General features: G+C 43.6%; 1 protein-coding gene across 3 annotated transcripts in view; it reads right to left on the bottom strand.

Moving 5' to 3' along the window:
* Nucleotides 1-12650, bottom strand: part of GABRA5 (gamma-aminobutyric acid type A receptor subunit alpha5) — a 102856-nt gene that overhangs the window by 18211 nt on the left and 71995 nt on the right. The window lies entirely within an intron of this gene.

Below are 12650 nucleotides of genomic sequence, written 5' to 3' on the forward strand. Positions count from 1 at the left end.
GCCCGGCGCTCTCCCAGCTCTTAGGGCTCCTGTTGTCATTACAAGAGCTCTGTAAGGATGTAATGCATACAGTGCCTTGTCAACAGTTCATAAACAGTCAAAGTAAGAACAATGAATCACCCAAGAAGTAATGAATACACACCAAAAAGACAGTTTGGAAACCGGGAGCACTCAAACCAGAACATGGATTGAGGCTCAGGGGTACACTGCTACAAAGCATCTTGTATGGTGGGAAAGTGGTGATGGTTTGTTTATTTTTCACAGTGTTGGTTACAGTATTAGAATTTTCTTAAATGATTGGGAAATGGTCAGTATTTACCTCATATCAACCTTGGGAAACAGTTTAAGTTTTGCCTATGATTCTCAGCGGCATAAGGAAGAAATGACCCAGGTCAAGTTAGCCTTACAAAATAAGCTAAATTAAGCTTTGTTTGTAGGACTAAACTGGTTGTCTGCTCAGGGAATTTTCAAGTCTGGTCTCTGTTTTTGTTTTTATTTATTTATTTATTTTTGGTTGCGTTGGGTCTTTGTTGCTGCGTGTGGGCTTTCTCTAGTTGCGGCGAGCGGGGGCTACTCTTTGCTGCCGTGTGCAGGCTTCTTATTGTGGTGGCTTCTCTTGTTGCAGATTGTGGGCTTTAGTATGCAGGCTTCCGCAGCACGTGGGATCTTCCCGGACCAGGGACTGAACCCGTGTCCCCTGCATTGGCAGGCAGATTCTTAACCACTGTGCCACCAGGGAATTCCCTCTGTTTGTTTTTGATTCTAACAACTTGGAGCAGCATTTGATCACATCAGCTACTATAAAGGTCTCTCTTTTCAGAAGGCACTTGTTGCCCTGTTGTCCATGCTGTCCTGGTGGGAGGGTGGTGCAGAAGGCAGAAACTTTACCCCTGGTGTCACACCTGTGACTGTTACCTTACACAGCAAAAGGCACTGTGCAAAATGGAATTAAAGCTATGGGCTTAAAATCAGGAGATTATCCTAGATGATCCCAGTGGACCCCGTATAATCACTCGAGCCTTTAAAAACAGAGAACTTTCTCCAGCTGGGGCCAGTCAGAGAGACCCAGCTCAGAGAGATTCGAAGCAGAAAGAAAGGACTCGACTGCCATTGCTGGTTTTGAAGGTGGAGGAAGGGGCCATGAGCCAAGGTACGTGGGCAGCCCATAGAAGGCAAGAATGACTCCCTCAGGTGACAGTCAGCAGGAGACAAGGACCTCAACCTACAACCCATGGAACTGAATCCTGCCAATAGCCTGAGAGAGGCTGGTTGTGGATTTGCCCCCAGAGCCTCCAGAAGGGAAAGCAGCCCTGCTGACACCATGATTCTGGCCGTGGGAGACCCAGAGCTGAAACACTAGGCAAATCCACTGTATTCTGACCTACAGAACTGTAAGATAACACACGTTTTTGATTATTGAGATATAATTAACATGTATCATTGTATAAGTTTAAAGTGTACAGCATCATGATTTTATATATGTATTGATACATATTGCAAAATGATCACTACAATAAGGTTACTTAGTAAACGTGTTGCCTCAGTTAAATTGCTAAGTTTGTGATAATTTGTCATGGCAGTAGAAAACTGGAACAGGTAGATGGACTGATAAACAGAAGACTCTCTCCCAGAGGAAGGAAACAAATATACATAAGACATGTTACATGTGAGGTGGTAGTAAGTGCTATGGAGAAATATAAGCTATGAAGAGGAAAGAGGTGCTATTTTAAATAAGGTAATCTGGGAAGGCATAACTTAAGAGACCCAAGGGCTGTGCAGGAGCCTGCCACATGGTTGTCAGAAGGACATGTATCCCAGAAAAGGGCACTGCAGGTGCACATGTCCTGGGGCAAGAGTGTGCCTACAATGCCTGAGGAGAAGGCAGGTGGGCAGTGTGGCTGGACAGGGTAGACAGCAGAGGGCAGAGGAAAAGACTAGATAAACATTGCCTCAAGGCTATTTAAGGCCTTTGCCTTTTACTCTGAGCTAGCCAGGAAGGCAGGGGCGGGGATAAGCAAGTAAGTGACATAGCCTAGTTCATGCTGTAAAAGGACCCATCTGGCTGAAACAGGAGACTAGAATGCAGGGGGGGAAAGAACAGAAACAGGAGAGTGCTTAGGGCAATATTAAAATAATTCAGGTGAAAGATGATAGTGGCTGGAAGTGGTAAAAAGAGGAGAAAATAGGGATACATTTTAAAGGAAAGGGTCATCCAATCAGCTTACAAATCAGATGTGAGCTGTGAGAGGAAGAGGGTGACCAAACCAGGCATCCGGATGGCTCATTTGCACTCTAGGATGGCAAAGATTCTGGAACAACCCAGCTTCTGAGGAAACAGCAGCATTCAGGTGCTGACATTTCAGAGTTGAGAGGCCTATGAGATGTCTCCTCGGGATGCTGAGCAGACAGTGGGCCACACAAGTCAGGAGTTCATGGGATTGGTCCCTGGTGAGGATGTGACTTCTTGAGGCATCGACACACAGATGTCACTTGAAGCAGGGGCCGGTGACAGGGTCACCTGCAGAGTGAATGTTGGTGGAGGGGAGGGCGCTGCAGGGCCTAGAGGTTGGAAAGGTGAGGAGGGAGCTGCAGAGCCACTGGAGCAGCGGCCACGGCAGTGGGAGGACATAGGGAGTGTGCTTCGCAGGGGCTTGTCACAGGCTTCAGCTGAGAAGTGGCCTCGGGGCCTCGTGGCATCTGTTCACCTCAGCAAGAGCACTTCCAGAGGAAAAGTTGGCTTTAAGGAACAGGGGAGCTCAAGTGTTCCCCATGGCTCTTAAGGGCCCTGAAGGTAAACCTGCACACCCGCTCTGTAGTACAAACCTGTGCATCTTCCCAGCTGCCACACACAGCACCCAATGCCTTCTGCACAAGGCTGTGTGCTTGGCTCACAGCCTGACGCCAACTCCAGATGGAACAGAACCCATGCACCTTCACAGGGAGGCCTCTGCAGACGTCTCAGGAGATGGGATAGGCTGGCAGGGAAGGCATCCCTAAGCAGGACAGCAGGCTCCGGGACTCCAACAGGCAGGGCTGGTGCCCGGCACTGCGAATGGGCTCCTGGTGTGGCCACTGCTGAGGCAGACAAGCAGGACTACACGTGTGATGAGGTCTCCACAGAAGGAGCCAGAAGAGGTCACGTTAGTAATGAGCCGTGTTCCCACTAGGTGTGGGAGTTTCTTTGCTAGTGCACATCACTTCCTTATTCTTGCTTTATGTGCAAAAGAGTACACATAACACTTGGAAAATAATAAAACAAGCATGTATGTAGCAAACATTGAGCTTAGCACAGAGGAAAACGTCAGAACCTTCTAGGCCCTCCACGCACGACTCACCAAAGGCTCACTTTCTCCCCACAGGTGGTATTCTGAACTTTATGATAATCATTGCATTGTTTGCTTTGTAGTTGTACCTTCTGGGCAGACATCACTAAACAAAGGGGCTTTTTTTTGCCTTGCCTATGTTTTCTTTGTGAAATCTGTTTTCTGCTTTTTACTCATTTGATTCATGTTTTCAAATATATTCTGATATACATATTTTTTTTGCTCCATGTGTTGCAAATGTCTTCTTCAAGTTTGTGGCTATTTCACTTTGTTCATTTTTTAAAAAATTTTTTGATAAATGGTATGTTAAGTTAGTCAAATTTATCAGCCTTTTAATCTTTCTGCATCTTATTTCGGAGGCCTTCCTGATGTTACACATGTAGTATCAAAGCTGGAATGCTCCATCTTTAACCATTAGGGCCTTGATCACAGACAGTTGACTTCTGTATGTATTTTCCTACATAAGTATCCAATCAGATCTTCTCCATGTGGTTTTTGGTGCTGCCACCGAAATCATTAAGCTGTTCCTCCCACCCACATACTTGCAGGGCCTGTTCTGACAAGTAAGGTCTCCATCAGGCATGGGCTCTCTCTTGCGGGATTCTCTGTTCTGCTCCTTTTTTCTACTCCAGTTTCAACCTCCCCTGTCTTAACTACACAGACTTTAGAATTCTAGACAAGAACAGCTGGAAGGGCGAGGTGCCAGCTTTTCTTCTTCATGGGGCCCTGGCTGTTCTTGGTCCTCTGCTCATCCATATACATGTTAGAATCCGCTCATCAGGCTTTCCCAAAAATACTCTGATGAAATTTATGTTGGACATGAATTGGGTCTATAGATTACAGATTGGGGACACATGACATCTTACGGTATTGAGTCTTTTTATCACAGACTTGATGTGTATTTAGGTCTTTGGAGTGAAAGTGCCTGACAGTAAACCTTTTTGATTGTAATGTAAGTGCGTGGCATTAAGCTTTCCATTGCCGACACAACTATTTAAAAGGCATCCACCTCACATAGGCATATTCCCAGCTACACTACTAGATAAAGGGCAGGTCCACCCATGCAGTTCCCCTTCTAGAAAGCCCAAGGTGACCTAGATAACTGGTCATTTGATGACCCCACTTTTCCCTAGTTAGAGTGCCTAATTCCTGTTCTTATGTTTTAAATTTACCAATAAAGATTGAACTGGTGAAACCCTAATCACCCCACCCTGGACCCCAATAAGGGTAGAGCCCTGGGTCTGCGCTCTTTCTCTCTCCCTTACCCGTGTCAGTGCTGTGTGGCCCTGGGCGTGCTGTGTACCCTCTGAGAGCTCTGAGTAATAAGCCTTGTTTTTTCAAAGTTCCCTGGTGGTTGTTGCTGAGAATGCCTTGCAACTGTCATAGGAACCACAAAGGCCAGTCCAGCCTCAGCGTTGCCTCTGGTCAGGGAATGTCTGAGGGACCGCCATGGGTAGTATGGGCCCAGATGAGCACCCCAGGCATTCTCAGTCACAGAGCATTTCTGACTGCTAATGTATGAGCTGAGAGCAACACAAAGTAGTCTTCTAGGTTGAAATATCTTTCAGTGAAGTTGTATCACTTTTTTTCTTGTGCTAGACATTCTCCCTCCAGATGTGTGTTACTCAACATGGTTCCAATAACCAGTGTATCCTGTCTCTGAGCAAAGCCATATGGGATCCCAACTTATCAGAAGGCTGCTTGGCGAGGGGGTGGTCAGAACCCTGAGAATTAGTGACATGATTCCAATGTTCATCTGCATATTAGTAAGACATGAAATAGAAGGACGTAAATAGAGTAGACCAGCTACAGCAGTCAGTGGAATAACATGGATGCTACACTTGACTTACACAGCAGGTGGAGGTTGACTGTTCTTGTCATGTTTTTTTTAAATTAGCATGACCTTCCATTTCCAAGTTTCAGGTATTACAGAAGTGTTGATTTCACATGGACAGCACTGGAGCTACCCAACACAGTGCATTCTGCCGTAATGTCCTTCTCTACTGGGGGAACATGGCTGGGGATGAGGGAGGTGAGGCCTGATGATGTGCTCCACCCTGGCAAGCTGCTTTCTAAGTGTCTGGTCACAGACACCACCAGGCATATGCTGAGACTTGGATGGTGCCCTGAGTTGCCCATAAAAGACATGAGATTTCTATCTTCCTATTATTTAGATGCTACAGGACCCTGAATATTGAAGGGCCGTGGTACTGAGACATGGACTTGAGCAGAGTGGCTACACTGGATTCTAGCTGGGGCTGTGAGTATGGAGTGGACGGTACATGGTGATGAGGCAGCATCTCCTGGCAGTCCCCAGACTGGCTCAGGCAGCTTGTGCTCCTGTTGTCCTGTGCCACTGTCCTGCATCTTCCCCCAGCTCCTCTGCCTCATAGCAGGCAGAGCTGCTGCACTGTGAAGCTGGCCTCCCCCTTCCCGGCTACATTTGCAGTGAGGAGGGCTGCCAATGTCCCACTAACAACCCCCACTGCAGTCCCAATCCACACGTGGGCTGTGAGTCTGTACCCTGGTCAAAAGAGTTAAGGGGGCCCCCATAACCCCTGGAAGATGTGAGTGGGTTGGGAAACGTGAATCTCAAAGCTCAAAAAGAAAAAGAAGCTCAAACCTTGGGGCAATAGGTCTCAGTGACCAGGGCAGTTCTGAGAGTCAGAAAAGACTGGGAGCACAGACATGTATCTAAAGAGAGTATGGGGGAGGCCAGGGGAAGATGGCGGAAGAGTAAGACGCGGAGATCACCTTCCTCCCCACATATACATCAGAAATACATCTACACATGGAACAACTCCTACAGAACACCTACTGAACGCTGGCAGAAGACCTCAGACCTACCAAAAGGCAAGAAACATCCCAAGTACCTGGGTAGGGCAAAAGAAAAAAGAATAAAGAGACATAAGAGTAAGGACGGGACCTGCACCAGTGGGAGGGAGCTGTGAAGGAGGAAAGGTTTCCACACACTAGGAAGCCCCTTCGCGGGCGAGACTGCGGGTGGCGGAGAGGAGAAGCTTCGGGGCCACGGAGGAGAGCACAACAACAGGGGTGCAGAGGGCAAAGTGGAGAGATTCCCGCACAGAGGATCGGTGCCGACCAGCACTCACTAGCCTGAGAGGCTTGACTGCTCAGCTGAGGAGGCAGGCCGGGCTGCGAGCTGAGGCTCGGGCTTCGGTGGGAGCACAGGGAGAGGACTGGGGTTGGCTGCGTGAACACAGCCTGCAGGGGGGTTAGTGCACCATGGCTAGCCGGGAGGGAGTCCGGGGAAAAGTCTGGAGCTGCCGAAGAGGCAAGAGACTTTTTCTTCCCTCTTTGTTTCCTGGTGTGCGAGGAGAGGGGATTAAGAGCGCTGCTTAAAGGAGCTCCAGAGACTGGCACGAGCTGCGGCTAAAAGCGTGGACCCCAGAGACGGGCATGAGATGCTAAGGCTGCTGCTGCCGCCACTAAGAAACCTGTGTGCGAGCACAGGTCACTATCCACACCTCCCTTATGGGGAGCCTGTGCAGCCTGCCACTGCCAGGGTCCTGGGATCCAGGGACAACTTCCCCGGGAGAACGCACAGTGCACCTCAGGCTGGTGCAACGTCACGCTGGCCTCTGCCGGCGCAGGCTCACTCCTCATCATGCCCCTCCCTCCCCCCGGCCTGAGTGAGCCAGAGTCCCCGAAGCAGCTGCTCCTTTAACCCCGTCCTATCTGAGCGAAGAACAGACCCTCTCCGGTGACCTACACGCACAGGCGGGGCCAAATCCAAAGCTGAGCCCCGGGAGCTGTGCGAACAAAGAAGAGAAAGGGGAATCTCTCCCAGCACCCTCAGGAGCAGCGGATTAAATCTCCACAATCAACTTGATGTACCATGCATCTGTGGAATACCTGAATAGACAATCAATCATCCCAAATTGAGGAGGTGGACTTTGAGAGCAAGATTTATTATTTTTTCCCCTTTACCTCTTTTTGTGAGTGTGTATGTGTATGCTTCTGTGTGAGATTTTGTCTGTATAGCTTTGCTTTCACCATTTGTCCTAGGGTTCTATCCATCCACTTTTTTTTGTTTTGTTTTGCTTTTATTTTAAAAAATTATTTTTCCTTAATAAATATTTTTTACTTTAATAACTTTATTTTATATTATTTTATTTTCTTTTATACTCTTTCTTTCTTTCTTTCGACTTTTTCTCCCTTTTATTCTGAGCCGCATGGATGAAAGGCTTTTGGTGCTGCAGCCAGGAGTCAGTGCTGTGCCTCTTAGGTGGGAGGGCCAATTTCAGGACACTGGTCCACAAGAGACCTCCCAGCTCCACGTAATATCAAACAGCGAAAATCTCCCAGAGATATCAATCTCAACACCAACACCAAGCTTCACTCAACGACGAGCAGACTACAGTGCTGGACACCCTATGCCAAACAACTAGCAAGACAGGAACACAACCCCACCCATTAGCAGAGAGGATGCCTAAAATAAGTCCACAGACACCCTAAAACACACCACCAGATGTGGACCTACCCACCAGATACACAAGATCCAGCCTCATCCACCAGAACACAGGCACTAGACCCCTCCACCAGGAAGCCTACACAAACCACTAAACCAACTTTAGCCACTGGGGGCAGACACCAAAAACAATGGGAAATACGAACCTGCATCCTGCAAAAAGGAGACCCCAAACACAGTAAGATAAGCAAATTGAGAAGACAGAAAACCAAACAGCAAATGAAGGAGTAAGATAAAACCCACCAGACCTAACAAATGAAGAGGAAATAGGCAGTCTACCTGAAAAAGAATTCAGAATAAGGATAGTAAATATGATCCAAAATCTTGGAAATAGAATAGAAAAAATGCAAAAAACATTTAACAAGGACCTAGGAGAACTAAAGAAGAAACAAGCAATGAAGAACAAAACAATAAATGAAATTAAAAATGCTCTAGAAGCAATCAATAGCAGAATAACTGAGGCAGAAGAACGGATAAGTGACCTGGAAGATAAAATAGTGGAAATAACTACTGCAGAGCAGAATAAAGAAAAAAGAATGAAAAGAACTGAGGACAGTCTCAGAGACCTCTGGGACAATATTAAACGCACCAACATTCGAATTATAGGGGTTCCAGAAGAAGAAGAGCAAAAGAAAGGGACTGAGAAAATATTTGAAGAGATTATAGTTGAAAACTTCCCCAATATGGGAAAGGAAATAGTTAATCAAGTCCAGGGAGCACAGAGATCCCATACAGGATAAATCCAAGGTGAAACACACCAAGACACAAATTAATCAAACTGTCAAAAATTAAATACAAAGAAAACACATTAAAAGCAGCAAGGGAAAAACAGCAAATAACACACAAGTGAATCCCTATAAGGTTAACAGCTGATCTTTCAGCAGAAACTCTGCAAGCCAGAAGGGACTGGCAGGACATATTTAAATTGATGAAAGAGAAAAACTTACAACCAAGATTACTCTAACCAGCAAGGATCTCATTCAGATTTGATGGAGAAATTAAAACCTTTACAGACAAGTAAAAGCTGAGAGAGTTCAGTGCCACCAAACCAGCTTTACAACAAATGCTGAAGGATCTTCTCTAGGCAAGAGAAGGGAAAATTAAGAAAATGGGAAATAGGAACATACAAATCGATAATTACCTTAAATATAAATGGATTAAATGCTCCCACCAAAAGACACAGATTGGCTGAATGGATACAAAAACAAGACCCATATATCTGCTGTCTACAAGAGACCCACTTCAGACCTAGAGACACATACAGACTGAAAGTGAGGGGATGGAAAAAGATCTTCCATGCAAATGGAAACCAAAAGACAGCTGGAGTAGCAATTCTCATATCAGACAAAATAGACTTTAAAATAAAGACTATTAGAAGAGGCAAAGAAGGACACTACATAATGATCAAGGGATCGATTCAAGAAGAAGATATAACAGTTGTTAAAATTTATGCACCCAAAATAGGAGCACCGCAATACATAAGGAAAATACTAACAGCCATAAAAGGGGAAATCGACAGTAACACATTCATAGTAGGGGACTTTAACACCCCACTTTCACCAATGCACAGATCATCCAAAATGAAAATAAATAAGGAAACACAAGCTTTAAATGATACATTAAACAGGATAGACTTAGTTGATATTTATAGGACATTCCATCCAAAAACAACAGAATACACTTTTTTCTCAAGTGCTCATGGAACATTCTCCAGGATAGATCGTATCTTGGGTCACAAATCAAGCCTTGGTAAATTTAAGAAAATTGAAATTGTATCAAGTATCTTTTCCGAACACAACGCTATGAGACTAGGTATCAAATACAGGAAAAGATCTGTAAAAAATAAAAATACATGGAGGCTAGATAATACACGACTTAATAACGAAGTGATCACTGAAGAAATCAAAGAGGAAATAAAAAAATACCTAGAAACAAATGACAATGGAGACACGATGACCCAAAACCTATGGGATGCAGCAAAAGCAGTTCTAAGAGGGAAGTCTATAGCAATACAATCCTACCTTAAGAAACAGGAAACATCTCAAATAAACAACTTAACCTTGCACCTAAAGCAATTAGAGAAAGAAGAACAAAAGAAGCCCAAAGTTAGAAGAAGGAAAGAAATCATAAAGATCAGATCAGAAATAAATGAAAAAGAAATTAAGGAAATGATAACAAAGATCAATAAAACTAAAAGCTGGTTCTTTGAGAAGATAAACAAAATTGATAAACAATTAGCCAGAGTCATCAAGAAAATAATGGAGAGTACTCAAATCAATAGAATTAGAAATGAAAAAGGAGAAGTAACAACTGACACTGCAGAAATACAAAAGATCATGAGAGATTACTACAAGCAACTCTATGCCAATAAAATGGACAACCTGGAAGAAATGGACAAATTCTTAGAAATGCACAACCTGCCAAGACTGAATCAGGAAGAAATAGAAAATATGAACAGACCAATCACAAGCACTGAAATTGAAACTATGATTAAAAATCTTCCAACAAACAAAAGCCCAGGACCAGATGGCTTCACAGGCGAATTCTATCAAACATTTAGAGAAGAGCTAACACCTATCCTTCTCAAACTCTTCCAGAATATAGCAGAGGGAGGAACACTCCCAAATTCATTCTTCGAGGCCACCATCACCCTGATACCAAGACCAGACAAGGATGTCACAAAGAAATATAACTACAGGCCAATATCACTGATGAACATAGATGCAAAAATCCTCAACAAAATACTTGCAAACAGAATCCAACAGTAATTGAAAGGATCATACACCATGATCAAGTAGGGTTTATTCCAGGAATGCAAGGATTCTTCAATATATGCAAATCAATCAATGTGATACACCATAATAACAAATTGAAGGACAAAAACCATATGATCATCTCAATAGATGCAGAGAAAGCTTTTGACAAAATTCAACACCCATTCAAACCCTCCAGAAAGTAGGCATAGAGGGAACTTTCCTCAACATAATAAAGGCCATATATGACAAACCCACAGCCAACATCGTCCTCAATCGTGAAAAAATGAAAGCATTTCCACTGAGATCAGGAGGAAGACAAGGTTGCCCACTCTCACCACTCTTATTCAACTTAGTTTTGGAATTTTAGCCACAGCAATCAGAGAAGAAAAGGAAATAAAAGGAATCCAAATCGGCAAAGAAGAAGTAAAGCTGTCACTGTTTGCAGATGACATGATAGTATACATACAGAATCCTAAAGATGCTCCCAGAAAACTACTAGAGCTAATCAATGAATTTGGTAAAGTAGCAGAATACAAAATTAATGCACAGAAATCTCTGGCATTCCTATACACTAATGATGAAAAATCTGAAAGTGAAATCAAGAAAACACTCCCATTTACCACTGCAACAAAAAGAATAAAATATCTAGGAATAAACCTACCTAAGGAGACAAAAGACCTGTAGGCAGAAAGTTATAAGACACTGATGAAAGAAATTAAAGATGATACAAATAGATGGAGATATATACCATGATCTTGGATTGGAAGAATCAACATTGTGAAAATGACTCTACTACCCAAAGCAATCTACAGATTCAATGCAATCCCTATCAAACTACCACTGGCATTTTTCACAGAACTAGAGCAAAAAGTTTCACAATTTGTATGAAACACAAAAGACCCCGAATAGCCTAAGGAATCTTGACAATGAAAAACGGAGCTGGAGGAATCAGGCTCCCTGACTTCACACTATTATAAAAAGCTACAGTAATCAAGACAGTATGGTACTGGCACAAAAAGAGAAAGATAGATCAATGGAACAGGATAGAAAGCCTAGAGATAAACCCACGCACATATTGTCACCTTATCTTTGATAAAGGATGCAGGAATGTACAGAGGAGCAAGGACAGCCTCTTCAATAAGTGGTGCTGGGAAATCTGGACAGGTACATGTAAAAGTATAAGATTAGAACACTCCTTAACACTATACACAAAAATAAGCTCAAAATGGATTAAAGAGCTAAATGTAAGGCCAGACACTATCAAAGTCTTAGAGTTAAACATAGGCAGAACAGTCTATGATATAAATCAGAGCAAGATCCTTTCTGACCCACCTGCTAGAGAAATGGAAATAAAAACAAAAATAAACAAATGGGACCTAATGAAACTTCAAAGCTTTTGCAAAGCCAAGGAAACCAAAACAAGACCAAAAGACAACCCTCAGAATGGGAGAAAATATTTGCAAATGAAGCAACTGACAAAAGATTAATCTCCAAAATTTAAAAGCAGCTCATGCAGCTCAATAACAAAAAAACAAACAACCCAATCCAAAAATGGGCAGAAAACCTAAATAGACATTTCTCCAAAGAAGATATACAGATTGCCAACAAACGCAGGAAAGAACGCTCAACATCATTAATCATTAGAGAAATGCAAATCAAAACTACAATGAGATATCATCTCACACCAGTCAGAATGGCCATCATCAAAAAATCTAGAAACAATAAATGCTGGAGAGGGTGTGGAGAAAGAACACTCTTGCAGTGCTGGTGAGAATGTGAATTGATACAGCCACTATGGAGCACAGTATGGAGGTTTCTTAAAAAACTATAAATAGAACTACCATATGACCCAGCAATCCCACTACTGGGCGTATACCCTGAGAAAACCATAATTGAAAAAGAGTCATGTACCAAAATGTTCATTGCAGCTCTATTTACAATAGCCAGAAGATGGAAACAACCTAAGTGTCCATCATCGGATGAATGGATAAAGGAGATGTGGCACATATATACAATGGAATATTACTCAGCCATAAAAAGAAACGAAATTTAGTTATTTGTAGTGAGGTGGATGGACCT

Source organism: Phocoena sinus, chromosome 2 (assembly GCF_008692025.1).
Source record: "Phocoena sinus isolate mPhoSin1 chromosome 2, mPhoSin1.pri, whole genome shotgun sequence".
NCBI lineage: Eukaryota > Metazoa > Chordata > Mammalia > Artiodactyla > Phocoenidae > Phocoena > Phocoena sinus.